Genomic DNA, 15,820 nt, shown 5'->3' on the forward strand with positions numbered 1-15,820 from the left:
AAAATTAAGCGTTGTTTCTCTCCCGTTTCAGATATTTCGACGATTAAACGCACCTTTCACTGTATTATGCATGCAAAAACGTGGTACACGCGTTTACCAGCGTCGAAGTAAGCCCATATACACGCAAATCGTAATCATTTGCCGATTTTGACGAAAATTATGCGTTGTTTCTCTCCCGTTTGAGATATTTCGACGTTTTAACGCTCTTTTCACTGCATTATGCTTGTGGAATGCAGTGCACGCGGTTTCCTGCGTCGAAACAATCCCAGATACACACAAATCGCATTCATTCGCCGATTTTGACGAAAATGAAGATTTATTTCTCTCCCATTTGATATATTTCGATGTTTAAACGCTCTTTTCACTGCATTATACTTGTGGAATGCAGTGCACGCGGTTTCCAGCGTCGAAACAAGCCCAGATACACGCAAATCGTAATCATTTGCCGATTTTGACGAAAATTAAGCGTTGTTTCTCTCCCGTTTGAGATATTTCGACGTTTTAACGCTCTTTTCACTGCATTATGCTTGTGGAATGCAGTGCACGCGGTTTCCTGCGTCGAAACAATCCCAGATACACACAAATCGCATTCATTCGCCGATTTTGACGAAAATTAAGCGTTATTTCTCTCCCATTTGATATATTTCGACGTTTTAACGCTCTTTTCACTGCATTATGCTTCTGGAATGTATTGCACGCGTTTTCCAGCGTCGAAACAAGCGCATATACACGCAAATCGTAATCATTTGCCGATTTTGACGAAAAATAAGCGTTATTTGTCTCCCGTTTGAGATATTTCGACGTTTAAACGCTCCTTCCACTGCATTATGCGTGCGGAATGTAGTGCGCGCGTATTCCAGCGACGAAACAAGCCCAGATACACGCAAATCGTATTCATTTGTCGATTCTGACGAAAATTAAGCGTTATTTCTCTCCCGTTTGAGATATTTCTGTCACGTCCCACGCTCCGCACGTGCCGCAACGAAAACATAGATAACACAAACAACGCAAGTGTCAACTCGTATACCTAGAAACAAACACACAGTGCAATGAAAATGGAAATTCTTTGATAAAATTTATTAAACATAGTTAATTATTTATATATATAGATATAATTAATATACGAGGGTAAGATGGAAAATAAGATAGAAATAGATAGGCTTCCAACACTCCATCAGGAATTTCCTCCGGAAAACGGACCTTGGCGCAGGCATTTGTATCTACCACGGCGACCACAGGAGGTACGAACGGCCTGCGCGTCCCTCTATTCCTTTTCTTTTTCTTACACTAAAATAAAATACACAAATTCAAGATAAAGGACAACAATATGAAATATGATGAAATCAACACAAATCAAATTAATACATACCTCTACAGCTCCAGACATGTCAGTATCCATGATTCAATATAACCTGCATTCATAAAAGAAATATGGAAATGCAACAAACAAATTAGCACTACAGATCATACAAACATCAAGCAATATCAAAATTGCTTATTGCTACGAACAAACATTGTATAAAAAGGAAAACTAACCTAAAACTCGGCAAGCAAATCAACAAATAGAAACTACCACCACGCACCACCTCTTATAGAATGACGTATTAAAACTTGTCCTTGAACTCACAATAACCTTGGGGAACATAAGAAATAGAGCATACAACACGTGCAAAGACTCGGCAAGCACCTCGTACGATTCACCGACATCAGCAGGGCGATCACCGGACACACAAAATGCAACCTCAGCAAGGCCAAGCAGCCACGCGACCGGCACATTCCACTGGTATCAGTAACGAAGGTCATGGAAAGAACGCAGACGCAGCATCAGCAAAATACGACCACCTGTAACATGTACATTCTTTCAAGCACCTTGTATGTCATTAACACCAAGCAAAGGGTGAGATAATCAAGAAAACAAGAACCCCAGCGGAAATAGGTAGTTACGAAATTCATAAATTGTCACGTAGTAATGGTACAATTACAAAAGAAATAATCGGTCACGTGACAATTAGGAAGAATATAAATAGAGATTCAGTACTCAATAGAGAGTAGTTGTTCGAGTGCAGTTTTTAATTGAGGTCAGAGCTGGTTTTACCAAGTTCAGAATTTAATTGAAAGTAGTGTTGAAAATAGTTAGAGTTCAGTTTTAATTGAGAGCAGTCAGAAGTCAGTCTTAGTTGGAAACAGTGAGTTTAACTTAAAGAGTATTGTAAGAGTATTGCAGTTAAGGTTCGGTATTAACTTGAGATTCGGTGATTCATTTGTTCTTTTGTTCATTCGCAAGTCGATCCGTCTGCGTCAAAGAAACAATCTAGTACATATTGTAATTCCGTTTAATAAAATTGTTAATTAAGTTCGAAAATCCGAAACATCGAGTAACTAATCGCGAAACAAAATTTAATTGTTAAAACCGATTCATCGCCAAACCATACTCACACCTGATCGACTCCACAAATCAAACAAGGTAGGAGATTCGAAATTGTACACTCTCTTTCTTTCTTTTTTAACTTTTAATTGAACAAAGTTGTCTTTAAACGAAAGTATCCGTCGGCAGCTATAGTTGACAGATAGAAGTATCGAGTAAATAACTCACATTAAATTTCATTCGAACATTTTGAATTCACGACAATTATTCTCTGTACCGACCAATGATCACGGTGTTTTTAATCATTGGAAACATCTATGGTTTTCGTTTTCCTCTTCCCACCGTTAGCAGATTGCTCATCCTTGGGCGAGGCCTACGAAGCCACACGGATTGTTTACAGAGAATATAATTACAAAATTGAGATAAACGTTCTTGCTCAACATTTGACGAATAGTTTGGAATAAACTCAATCAGCTTTCGATCTATTTTGTTTACAATTGTTCGCTGTATCAACCAGTGATTACGGTGTTTTCGTCACAGAAAACATCTAAGGTTTTCGTTTTCCTCTTCCCACCGTTAGCAGATTGCTCATCCTTGGGTGAGGCCTACGAGGCCACACTGATTGTCTACAGTGAACTCAGTCAGCAAATAAAATAATCATTTACTCATTTACGACTTTACTTGTTGCCAAGAACGAATTATAATTCCATGACGAAATCAAAAAAAGAATAGAAAAGATAAAAGTCACCTCAACAAAAAGCGAGCCGAACGTTGGTACAAACGATTAATTGCTGCAGAAATAAGAAAGGAAGAGAGGAGGCATCGAGAAGAATTAGAGTCGAATCGCGAAGGTTCACCACCTAGTTTTTCGCCCTCAAATTCACCAATTTCCGAACACTGCGTGGCGCATTCCTTTCGATCTCGTTCGCCATCGCCCACATCACACCATAGCGTTTGTTATTAATCTTATTGGTACGAATAAATATTATCCTACCAAACATTTGTAAAATTTATCCAGTTAGAAGCTAGAATATTTATTTATTGTACATCGCTGTATAATATATCTACATTTGCATCCGACGATACTTATTGCTGATATTGTAATACCTTCAATCAACTAACAACGAATAAATTAAAATATAGTTAAACCAACATAACTCTGTCAGACGAAATAAATACGTTGCCAATTGTCTATCCCTAATAACTTTAATCCTCTCCCGTGCCAGTATTCCTGCGCATAGCAGGTTAGCCGAAAGGTGGAATTCGTTTGCCAGTTGCATCAAACGTAAGTCAACGCTACCCATTAAACACCAGTTAGTAGATAATAGACTCTCACCTAGTTCAAAAGACACGACAGACAGGGTACAAGGTTTGTTTTCCTACAGGCAAGAAAGTGCTTATAGAGGCACTTCCAGACTGAGAATCCAAAAGACACGATAGACAAACAATACCCATCATACACTAACCCTCCCAACTTTAAGAAATAATAATAATAAAAGGAAATTCTTTGAAATAGTCCTTAGACTATTTCTGGTGGCAGCAACTACCATATTATCTCGATTAATATTTCATAAACAATCATATCATTTCAATTTTCCCCTTCCGATTAAACTTAAGATAACACAACAAAAAAAAAAAAAAAAAATTTTATCTGGATTTAGTCTAGACTAACACGGAAGGCATAGCACAATCAAATCGAACATAACAGAATGTAACAGAAAATTTTTTGGTGGCAGCGGTGGGATACGCTCCACAGAGGATTAAAGTTATTACTGTCATTGATAAAATATATATCTGAAAAATAATGGCAACCAAATTAGAATCATTGGATGAAGATATGCTTTTGACATTGTTGGAAAAACTAAGAACGTGGGATGCAAATTTTCGAGTAATAGCCGATATGAGTGCAAGAATGAACGAATTACAAAACGACGTACGCGAACTCAAAACAAAAAGAGAACCTCAGTCACCTGCATCGCCGCCGGCAACACAACAAGAAACAGTACAGCCAGGTGGATATTCCCAACCGATTAAGCTAAAAGACGCGATCGAGTCAGTACCAGTATTCGACGGACATCGACCCTCAGTATTTCAATTTTTAAGAGCATGCGAGCGCGCACGAAACATGGTTCCTAGGCATCAAGAACCCCAGTTAGTAAAACTATTAATGAATAAGCTTCGCGGACATGCGTTTCTCGCCGTCGAAAACACAGAACTAATAAGTTTGAACGATTTCGGGAACAAATTAAAGGATCTGTTTGGCCCAAAGAAATCTCTTAAGGAATACAAGGGAGAATTAGGAACGATATACCAACGACCTGGGGAAGATATATTAGATTACATGGATCGCGTTAGAAATCTTAGGTTAGCGATAATGGACGGAGAAAGAAGCGAATACGGCACGATATCACCGGACATCCAAGATACAATAGATTGGGAAACGAGGGAAGCTTTCGTTAAGGGGCTCCCAAACGAGGTGTATTTACGCGTGAAGATAGCAGGATACCACACTTTAGAAGAGGCGTATCGCCAAGCCGTTAAGGCAACACAAGAAGTGAAACAAATGAACGATAGAACGCGACTCCAACGACCAACATTTCTGAATAATTACAAACGCGACAACGTACGACCCTTGACCACTAATAACAATATCAGAAACAATCATCAGGATCGAAGGTCCGAACCTCCATCACAGAATTATTCAAAACAGAATATCATAACATGTAATTATTGTAAAAAACCTGGGCATTTAGTAAAGGATTGTTATAAATTTAAAGCACGGGTAGATGCTGGAATAATTATACCCTATGCTCAAGAACAGTTGGGAAACCGAACACGTCCTTCGGGGGAATGGGGCGAGCCACGAAGGGACGAATTTTCGAATCGCCCAAGAGTGCCAGCGGCCACAAGGAGGCTAGCGCCTATGGTAATAAAGAGAACAAGGGCAGCTGCCCCCGCGAAATCGACTCCACAATCCACAATAACAAGGAACAAAGCGAACGTAACGCCGACTGTAAAATCAAGGGAACAACCATTAAATACTGTGGGGGAACCATCTCACAGCCACGCGAAAATAAAAACAGAGAGTCCGGAATCTCAAGGCCAAAAGGAAAAACCAACACGGAAGGAACAGACGAGGGAAAACCACCAGGAACCGGACTCAGATGCGGAAGACGACCTCTTCGGATCATTTCAATAAAATTAAACGATTCTCTAACAACCCCAACTGCACGAATAGTTTCCCCAGACTTAAAAACCAAGACAAGTTTACTACTAGACTCTGGATCAGAAATCAATATTATCAAAAAACCTGCTTTACTCGATTCAGCTATCATCGACGAACAGAAACAAATTGAAGTGAGAGGAATTACGGCAACGAGCCTGGTCTCCCTAGGGCAGACAGTAATACAGGTCGCAGGCCATCCAGTCGTTTTTCACGTAGTTGATGACTCATTGCTGATCGATCAAGACGGAATCTTAGGATCCGAATTTTTTGCAGGATGCAAAGCTCGTTTGGATTACGAGGAAAGGCATATCAAATGGGGAAATATTTATATTCCCTTCGACACTAAAGAAAGAATAATCGTACCGAAACGAAGTTCGGTAACATGCTCAATTAATATTGCAAATCCAGAGATAAGAGAGGGATTTATTCCCAGAATCGAGCCGATCAAGGGGATCTATTTTGGTAATGCAGTTGTGAGAAATCATAAAGGAAAAGGTTATCTGAGAATAATAAATACTACTTCAAGAGATTATGAATTTACGACACCAACAATGGTAATCAAAGAATTTGAAAACCTCACCCCGCTTCCTAGTACGGCGTGTAATACAATTTTAAAAACAAAGGAAAGCAGATCTGACAAAATAATCGAATTACTACGACTTGAACACTTGAACGAAGAGGAAAGGAAAAACGTCGAAAAATTGATTCGTAATAATCAAGATAGATTTCATATTCCAGGAGAGACGCTGGAAGCAACTGGAATTCTAGAACATAGAATAATTACAACGGATGATATACCAGTTAATACTAAACAGTATCGTTACCCACCAGTACACCGAGAAGAAATAAATCGACAAATTCAAGAATTATTAGACACAGACATCGTGGAACCATCGATATCCCCATACAATTCTCCGTTATGGATCGTACCGAAAAAACCCGATTCGCAAGGAAACAAACGTTGGAGATTAGTTATTGATTATAGGAAGCTGAACGATAAAACGATCGGCGATGCTTTTCCACTCCCTAATATCACAGAAATATTGGATCAATTAGGAAGTGCAAAATACTTTTCTACGTTTGACTTGGCATCAGGTTTCCATCAGATCCGTATGTCACAGGAGGATGCCCATAAAACTACATTTTCGACACCGTACGGACACTTTCAATTCAAAAGAATGCCCTTTGGATTAAAAAATGCTCCAGCAACATTTCAGCGCTTGATGAACTCAGTATTATCCGGACTGCAAGGAATAGAACTATTCGTCTATCTGGACGACATTGTAATTTATTCGAGGTCACTTCAAGAACACGAAAGTAAGTTTAACAAATTAATGGAAAGACTAAGGAATGCTAAATTACGATTACAGCCCGATAAGTGTGAGTTCTTACGACATGAAGTAAATTATTTAGGACATATAATTAGTGAAGATGGCGTAAAACCTGATCCAAAGAAAATCGAAGCCGTGTCGAAATTTCCACGACCCAAAAAGGTAAAAAACATCAAACAATTTTTAGGACTAGCAGGATACTAAAGAAGATTTATACCCGATTTCTCCAAAATCGCAAAACCATTGACGCAACTATTGAAGAAAGATACCCCCTTTAAATGGGCAGAAAATCAAGAAAATGCGTTCAATAATTTAAAAACAGCATTAATGACAAAACCCATTCTACAATATCCAGATTTTTCTAAACCCTTTAATCTTACCACAGACGCATCAGGATATGCAATAGGCGGCGTACTGAGTCAGGGGCCGATTGGAAAGGATTTGCCAATCGCATATACCTCGAGATTATTAAATTCCGCCGAACAAAACTACTCCACTATCGAAAAGGAGTGTTTAGCAATCGTCTACAGCGCAATGCATTTCCGACCGTATCTGTACGGAAGAAAATTTACTATTGTAACCGATCATAAACCTTTGGTGTGGATGCATTCTATCAAGGACCCTACTTCAAGAATCTGGAAATGGAAATTAAAATTGTCGGACTTCGAATTTGATATTCTATACAAAGAAGGTAGGGCAAACGCAAACGCGGACGCATTGTCTAGAAACCCTCCGGAGATCTGCCTACCAATCAGGAGGAGAGAAGAAAATTCACCGATCCAGTATCCTGCCGCAAAACGATTCGAATTAGATACCTCAACCGAAGACTCTCCCATATTTGAAGCTAAACCACGTGTCTTGTCTCCATCCCAAGACTCTACAAAACGAAGAAAAGTTTTTACCCGGAAACATTTTACCATAGAAGAAACCCCCGTAAAATACTTTGATCAAGCATTAGCTGAACTCGATGCGAAAACAGGCGAAGAAATATCCAACCAAGAAAAGGAGGACACTGATACAACAAGCGAAGAGGAACCCTCCATTGCAATCCCAGAACTAACACAACAACAAGAAAGAGACACGAGACCTACTATACTTGCGGAACTAAAAATTTCGGAAACTCGAGACTCGATTACGAGAGTGAATGATCATAAAATAATATTCATAGATATATATGGCACCCCGATAGATAAAGGAGCCTTAGAGATGAAGGGAGCAGAGCGATTGCCTCGTTATGAAAGTTTAATGTTGGAAAAAGCAAGGTTGAATCATGACTCCGGGAAATACATCGTATCCCTACCAATAAAGGAAAATCGAAATATTTCAATAACACCAGAAAATTTATTAAATTCATTAAAATCATTGTTGGACGTAGTTAACGAAAAACAACTAACTTCCTTCAGCATTAGCAAAGGGAATTTAGAAGAGATACCCTGGCGACACATAATCAGGAAATTAAAGGAGGTTTTCATAGAAAAAACAATAACTATTACCATTTGTACCGGAGAAGTAACTATCCCACCAGTAGAAACACGAAGCAATATAATACGAGAAAAACACGAATCATCTGTAGCAGGACACAAAGGAATAACTAAAACTTATTTGAGAATACGACAACACTATTATTGGGAAAATATGAAAAAGGAAATTCAAGATTATGTAAGGACATGTAAGGAATGCCAATTGAAGAAACTCACAAGGATAAAAACGAAGCAACCAATGATACTTACGGACACACCAGGTAAAGCGTTCGATAAAATCAGTATGGATATCGTTGGGCCGTTTCCAAAAACTCAAAAGGGAAACGAGTATATACTAACTATCCAAGATTTATTGACAAAGTACTCAATCGGGATCCCCATAGTAGGAATCTCTTCAGCCGAGATAGCGGACGCTTTCGTAAAACGATTTATCTGTCGATTCGGGTCGCCGAGAGCTATTCTCACTGATCAAGGAGCGAACTTTACATCTTCGCTAATGAAGAAAGTAGCAAAAAGATTCCGCATTAAACAATACACCACGACGGCATATCACCCACAAAGTAACGGCTCAATCGAAAGATCTCACCATGTATTGACAGAATACTTGAAGTTATATATTGAAAATTCCAGAAATTGGGACGAATGGGTGGAACTAGCCATGTTTTCCTACAATACTGTAGTATCGAAAAAGGGATAGGATTAGGATAATTTAGGTTTGTAAAATTCTCCTAATACTATTTATTAAGATAAATAAAAAATAACAAAGATTAATTGGACAGAGAACGATAAATGTTCAACTTGAACTAAAACACAAAAGTCTTATTCCGTTCAAATCACTCTCGCAACTCTATAACTAACAACTCGATCTCTCTACAACGCTAGCAACTCTACAACTCTCGTCTTCGGCATCTGCACTCGCACGCTCTCGCTTCTCAACTCATACTGCACTCCTCTTGCATTCGTTCTCGCTGGCGTCTCAACCAACTCTACCCTTAGCGTCTCTTTGTCTTTTCTCGTCCCATCGAACACATGTCCCGAAACCCCGTGGCCAGGGTCACGCAGGCTCTTTCCACAAAACTGTCCACTTGAAAAGACCGACGACACATTGATGTACTCGACGGCGCAACGGCTCTCGCCACTTTGTATACGGTTCGGTCGCTGTCTTGGGCCTTTTGCCCACGATACTACAATACCACTGTACACGAAGGAACGAAATTTTCACCACATGAATTGGTTTTTGGACACTTGGCCAGAGAACCTACTGGTGAAGTGATAATCGAAGAAAACATAGAACCAACATACGCAGAATATCTCACAGACTTGTTCAATAAAATTAACACCGTGCAGCAAATGGCAAGGGAAAATTTGATAAAATCTAAATTAAGATCAAAGGAATATTACGACCGACGAATCAACCCTCAAAATTTTAAAACAGGAGATTTGGTATATCTACTAAAAGAACCTAGTAAAGGAAAATTCTCTGATCAATATACTGGACCATGTAAAGTGTTAGAAATTTTGCAAAATCAAAACGTCAAGATTGAAGTAAAAGGACTCCCTCGAACAGTACACTTGAATAAATTAAAACTGGCACATCATCGAAATAGACCACCAGAGCGATTCCAAAATGAGTAATCCAGTAAAATAGTAAAAGTGGAAAGATACCTCGTGAACAATTATTCATCATAAAAAGAAACAAAACAAGTTGTGGACCCACTCCATAGAACATAGTATACAACTGTCAACGAATGGATAAACTAACCTCAACTGCTTCAATATATGTATATATGGAAGAAAATAATAGTGTTAAAGCTTCACAATATCTCAATTAAACTAGCGGAATAGTCTTAGCAAACAAAAGGGTACCTTATAAGTTAACAAAGTCCATATGCAACAAGTTATCATAGAATAAAGTATACAAGCAAGAGTTCCACGAGGATTTGCTACGGATCCATTTTCATAAAACATAATATATGATGATATGAAGATACCGAAGGTAATAAATACCAAGATAACCAATCATAACCTAAAAAAAAAAAGGGAAGAATGTTATAAATCATCTTGGAATAAAAGTGACAATAATAAGAAGCTTGTTACTCACATCCCATATACACGCAAATCGTAATCGTTTGCCGATTTGAACGAAAATGAAACATTATTTCTCTCCCGTTTGAGATACTTCAACGTCCAAACGATCTTTTCACTCTACGTTACATGCAAAACGTTGTCCACGCGTATCCCAGCGACGAAACAAGCCCAGACACTCGAAAATCGCAATCATTCGCTGATTTAGACGAAAAAAGCGTTATTTCTCTCCCGTTTGAGATATTTCGACGTTTTAACCCTCCTTCCACTGCATTATGCGTGCGCTATCTAGTGCACGCGATTTCGAGAGTAAAAACAAGCCCAGATACACGCAAATCGCATTCACCCTTCGATTTTGACGGAAATTGAGCGTTGTATCCCTCCCGTTTGAGATATTTCGACGTTTAAACGCTCTTTTCACAGCATTATGCTTGTGGAATGTATTGCACGCGTTTTCCAGCGTCGAAGTATGCCCAGACACACGCAAGTCGCAATCATTCGCCGATTTTGACGAAAATTAAGCGTTGTATCCCTCCTTTTCAGATATTTCGACATTTAAACGCTTTTTTCACTGCATTATGCACGCAAAAACGTGGTACACGTGTTTTCCAGCGTCGAGGTAAGCCCAGACACCCCGCAAATCGCAATCACTCTTCGAATTTGTCGAAAATTAAGCATTATTGCTCTCCCGTTTGAGATATTTCGACGTTTAAAAGCTCACTTCACTGCATTATGCTTGTGGAATGTATTGCACGCGTTTTCCAGCGTCGAAGTATGCCCAGACACACGCAAGTCGCAATCATTCGCCGATTTTGACGAAAATTAAGCGTTGCATCCCTCCTTTTCAGATATTTCGACATTTAAACGCTTTTTTCACTGCATTATGCATGCAAAAACGTGGTACACTTTTTTTCCAGTGTCGAAGTAAGCCCAGACACCCCGCAAATCGCAATCACTCTTCGAATTTGTCGAAAATTAAGCGTTATTCCTCTCCCGTTTGAGATATTTCGACGTTTAATCGCTCTCTTCACTGCATTATGCGTGCGGAATGTAGTGCCTGCGATTTCCGGCGTCGAAACAAGCCCAGATACACACAAATCATAATCATTCGCCGATTCTGACGAAAATTAAGCGTTATTTCTCTCCCGTTTGAGATATTTCGACGTTTAAATGCTCCTTCCACTGCATTATGCGTGCGGAATGTAGTGCACGCGTTGTCCGTCGTCGAATCAAGCCCAGATACACGCAAATTGCAATAATTCGTCGATTTTGTCGAAAATTAAGAGTTATTGCTCTCCCGTTTCAGATATTTCGACGTTTAAATGCTCTTTTCACTGCATTATGCATGCAAAAACGTGGTACACGTGTTTTCCAGCGTCGAAGTAAGCCTAGACACCCCGTAAATCGCAATCACTCTTCGAATTTGTCGAAAATTAAGCGTTATTGCTGTCCCGTTTGAGATATTTCGACGTTTAAACCCTCCTTCCACTGCATTATGCGTGCGCTATGTAGTGCTCGCGATTTTGAGAGTCAAAACAAGCACAGACACCCCGCAAATCGCAATCACTCTTCGATTTTGTCGAAAATGAAGCATTGTTTCTCTCCCGTTTGAGATATTTCGACGTTTTAACGCTCTTTTCACTGCATTATGCTTGTGGAATGCAGTGCACGCGTTTTCCAGCGTCGAAGTAAGCCCAGGCACCCCGCAAATCGCAATCATTCGCTGATTTTGACGAAAATTAAGCGTTGTTTCTCTCCCGTTTCAGATATTTCGACGATTAAACGCACCTTTCACTGTATTATGCATGCAAAAACGTGGTACACCCGTTTACCAGCGTCGAAGTATGCCCAGACACACGCAAATCGCAATCATTCGCCGATTTTGACGAAAATTCAGCGTTGTATCCCTCCTTTTCAGATATTTCGACGTTTAAACGCTCTTTTCACTGCATTATGGATGCAAAAACGTGGTACACTTTTTTTCCAGTGTCGAAGTAAGCCCAGACACCCCGCAAATCGCAATCACTCTTCGAATTTGTCGAAAATTAAGCGTTATTCCTCTCCCGTTTGAGATATTTCGACGTTTAATCGCTCTCTTCACTGCATTATGCTTGTGGAATGTATTGCACGCGTTTTCCACAGTCGAAACAAGCCCATATACACGCAAATCGTAATCATTTTCCGATTTTGACGAAAATTAAGCGTTATTTGTCTCCCGTTTGAGATATTTCGACGTTTGAACCCTCCTTCCACTGCATTATGCGTGCGCTATGTAGTGCACGCGATTTTGAGAGTCAAAACAAGCCCAGACACCCCGCAAATCGCAATCACTCTTGGATTTTGTCGAAAATGAAGCGTTGTTTCTCTCCCGTTTGAGATATTTCGATGTTATAACGCCCTTTTCACTGCATTATGCTTGTGGAATGCAGTGCACGCGTTTTCCAGCGTCGAAGTAAGCCCAGGCACCCCGCAAATCGCAATCATTCGCTGATTTAGACGATAATAAATCGCTATTTCTCTCCCATTTGAGATATTTCGACGTTTAAACGCTCCTTCCACTGCATTATGCGTGCGGAATGTAGTGCACGCGTTTTCCAGCGTCGAAGTAAGCCCAGATACACGCAAATCGTAATCGTTTGCCGATTTTGACGAAAATTAAGCGTTGTTTCTCTCCCGTTTCAGATATTTCGACGATTAAACGCTCTTTTCACTGCATTATGCATGCAAAAACGTGGTACACGTGTTTTCCAGCGTCGAAGTAAGCGCAGACACCCAGCAAATCGCAATCACTCTTCGATTTTGTCGAAAATTAAGCGTTTTTTCTCTCCCGTTTGAGATATTTCGACGTTTAAACGCTCTCTTCACTGCATTATGCTTGTGGAATGTATTGCACGCGTTTTCCAGCGTCGAAGTAAGCCCATATACACGCAAATCGCAATCATTTGCCGATTTTGACGAAAATGAAACATTATTTCTCTCCCGTTTGAGATATTTCAACGCCCAAACGATCTTTTCACTGTACGTTACATGCAAAACGTTGTACACGCGTATCCCAGCGACGAAACAAGCCCAGACACTCGAAAATCGCAATCATTCGCTGATTTAGACGAAAAAAAGCGTTATTTCTCTCCCGTTTGAGATATTTCGACGTTTAAACCGTCCTTCCACTGCATTATGCGTGCGCTATGTAGTGCACGCGATTTCGAGAGTAAAAACAAGCCCAGACACCGCGCGAATCGCAATCACTCTTCGATTTTGTCGAAAATTAAGCGTTGTTTCTCTCCCGTTTGAGATATTTCGACGTTTAAACCCTCCTTCCACTGCATTATGCGTGAGCTATGTAGTGCACGCGATTTTGAGAGTCAAAACAAGCCCAGACACCCCGCAAATCGCAATCACTCTTCGATTTTGTCGAAAATTAAGCGTTGTTTCTCTCCCGTTTGAGATATTTCGACGTTTAAACGCTCTTTTCACTGCATTATGCATGCAAAAACGCGGTACACGTGTTTTCCAGCGTCGAAGTAAGCCCAGACACCCCGCTAATCGCAATCATTCGCTGATTTAGACGAAAATAAATGGTTATTTCTCTCCCATTTGAGATATTTCGACGTTTAAACGGTGCCTGCAGTGTATCATGCGTGCTGTATGTAGTGCACGCGTTTTCCAGCGTCGAAACAAGCGCATATACACGCAAATCGTAATCATTTGCCGATTTTGACGAAAATTAAGCGTTGTTTCTCTCCCGTTTGAGATATTTCGACGTTTATACGCTCCTTCCACTGCATTATGCTTGTGGAATGTATTGCGCGCGTTTTCCACTGTCGAAACAAGCCCAGACACACGCAAATCGTAATCGTTTGCCGATTTTGACGAAAATTAAGCGTTGTTTCTCTCCCGTTTCAGATATTTCGACGTTTAAACGCTCCATTCACTGCATTATGCTTGTTGAATGTATTGCACGCGTTTTCCAGCGTCGAAACAAGCCCAGATACACGCAAATCGCAATCGCTCTTCGATTTTGTCGAAAATTAAGCGTTATTGCTCTCCCGTTTGAGATATTTCGACGTTTAAACGCTTTCTTCACTGCATTATACGTGCGGAATGTAGTTCACGCGTTTTCCAGCATCGAAGTAAGCCCAGATACACGCAAATCGCAATCGCTCTTCGATTTTGTCGAAAATTAAGCGTTATTGCTCTCCCGTTTGAGATATTTCGACGTTTAAACGCCTTCTTCACTGCATTATACGTGCGGAATGTAGTGCCCGCGTTTTCCAGCGTCGAAGTAAGCCCAGATACACGCAAATCGTAATCCCTCTTCGATTTTGTCGAAAATTAAGAGTTGTTTCTCTCCCGTTTGAGATATTTCGACGATTTAACGCTCTTTTCACTGCATTATGCGTGCGGAATGTAGTGCACGCGGTTTCCAGCGACGAAACAAGCCCAGATACACACAAATCGTAATCATTTGCCGATTTTGACGAAAATTAAGCGTTATTTCTCTCCCGTTTGAGATATTTCGACGTTATAACGCTCTTTTCACTGCATTATGCTTGTGGAATGCAGTGCACGCGTTTTCCAGCATCGAAGTAAGCCCAGACACACGCAAATCGCATTCATTCGCCGATTTTGTCGAAAATTAAGCGTTGTTTCTCTCCCGTTTCAGATATTTCGACGTTTAAACGCACCTTTCACTGTATTATGCATGCAAAAACGTGGTACACGCGTTTACCAGCGTCGAAGTATGCCCAGACACACGCAAATCGCAATCATTCGCCGATTTTGACGAAAATTCAGCGTTGTATCCCTCCTTTTCAGATATTTCGACGTTTAAACGCTCTTTTCACTGCATTATGGATGCAAAAACGTGGTACACTTTTTTTCCAGTGTCGAAGTAAGCCCAGACACCCCGCAAATCGCAATCACTCTTCGAATTTGTCGAAAATTAAGCGTTATTCCTCTCCCGTTTGAGATATTTCGACGTTTAATCGCTCTCTTCACTGCATTATGCGTGCGGAATGTAGTGCATGCGATTTCCAGCGTCGAAACAAGCCCAGATACACACAAATCATAATCATTCGCCGATTCTGACGAAAATTAAGCGTTATTTCTCTCCCGTTTGAGATATTTCGACGTTTAAATGCTCCTTCCACTGCATTATGCGTGCGGAATGTAGTGCACGCGTTTTCCAGCGTCGAAGTAAGCCCAGATACACGCAAATCGTAATCATTTGCCGATTTTGTCGAAAATTAAGCGTTGTTTCTCTCCCGTTTCAGATATTTCGACGTTTAAACGCTCTTTTCACTGCATTATGCATGCAAAAACGTGGTACACG

At 40.2% G+C, this 15,820-nt stretch overlaps 1 long non-coding RNA gene across 1 annotated transcript; it reads right to left on the reverse strand.

Annotated features, from left to right (window-relative positions):
• Positions 1 to 1,226: 1,226 nt before the first annotated feature.
• LOC125385887 lies at positions 1,227 to 2,430 on the reverse strand. The gene is made up of 3 exons (XR_007225618.1): positions 1,537 to 2,430; positions 1,370 to 1,412; positions 1,227 to 1,287 (listed from the first exon to the last, which is right to left on the reverse strand). It is a non-coding gene; the product is annotated as an uncharacterized LOC125385887 (long non-coding RNA).
• Positions 2,431 to 15,820: the final 13,390 nt, after the last annotated feature.

The sequence above is a fragment of the Bombus terrestris genome, chromosome 11, assembly GCF_910591885.1.
Source record: "Bombus terrestris chromosome 11, iyBomTerr1.2, whole genome shotgun sequence".
Taxonomy (NCBI): Eukaryota; Metazoa; Arthropoda; class Insecta; order Hymenoptera; family Apidae; genus Bombus; species Bombus terrestris.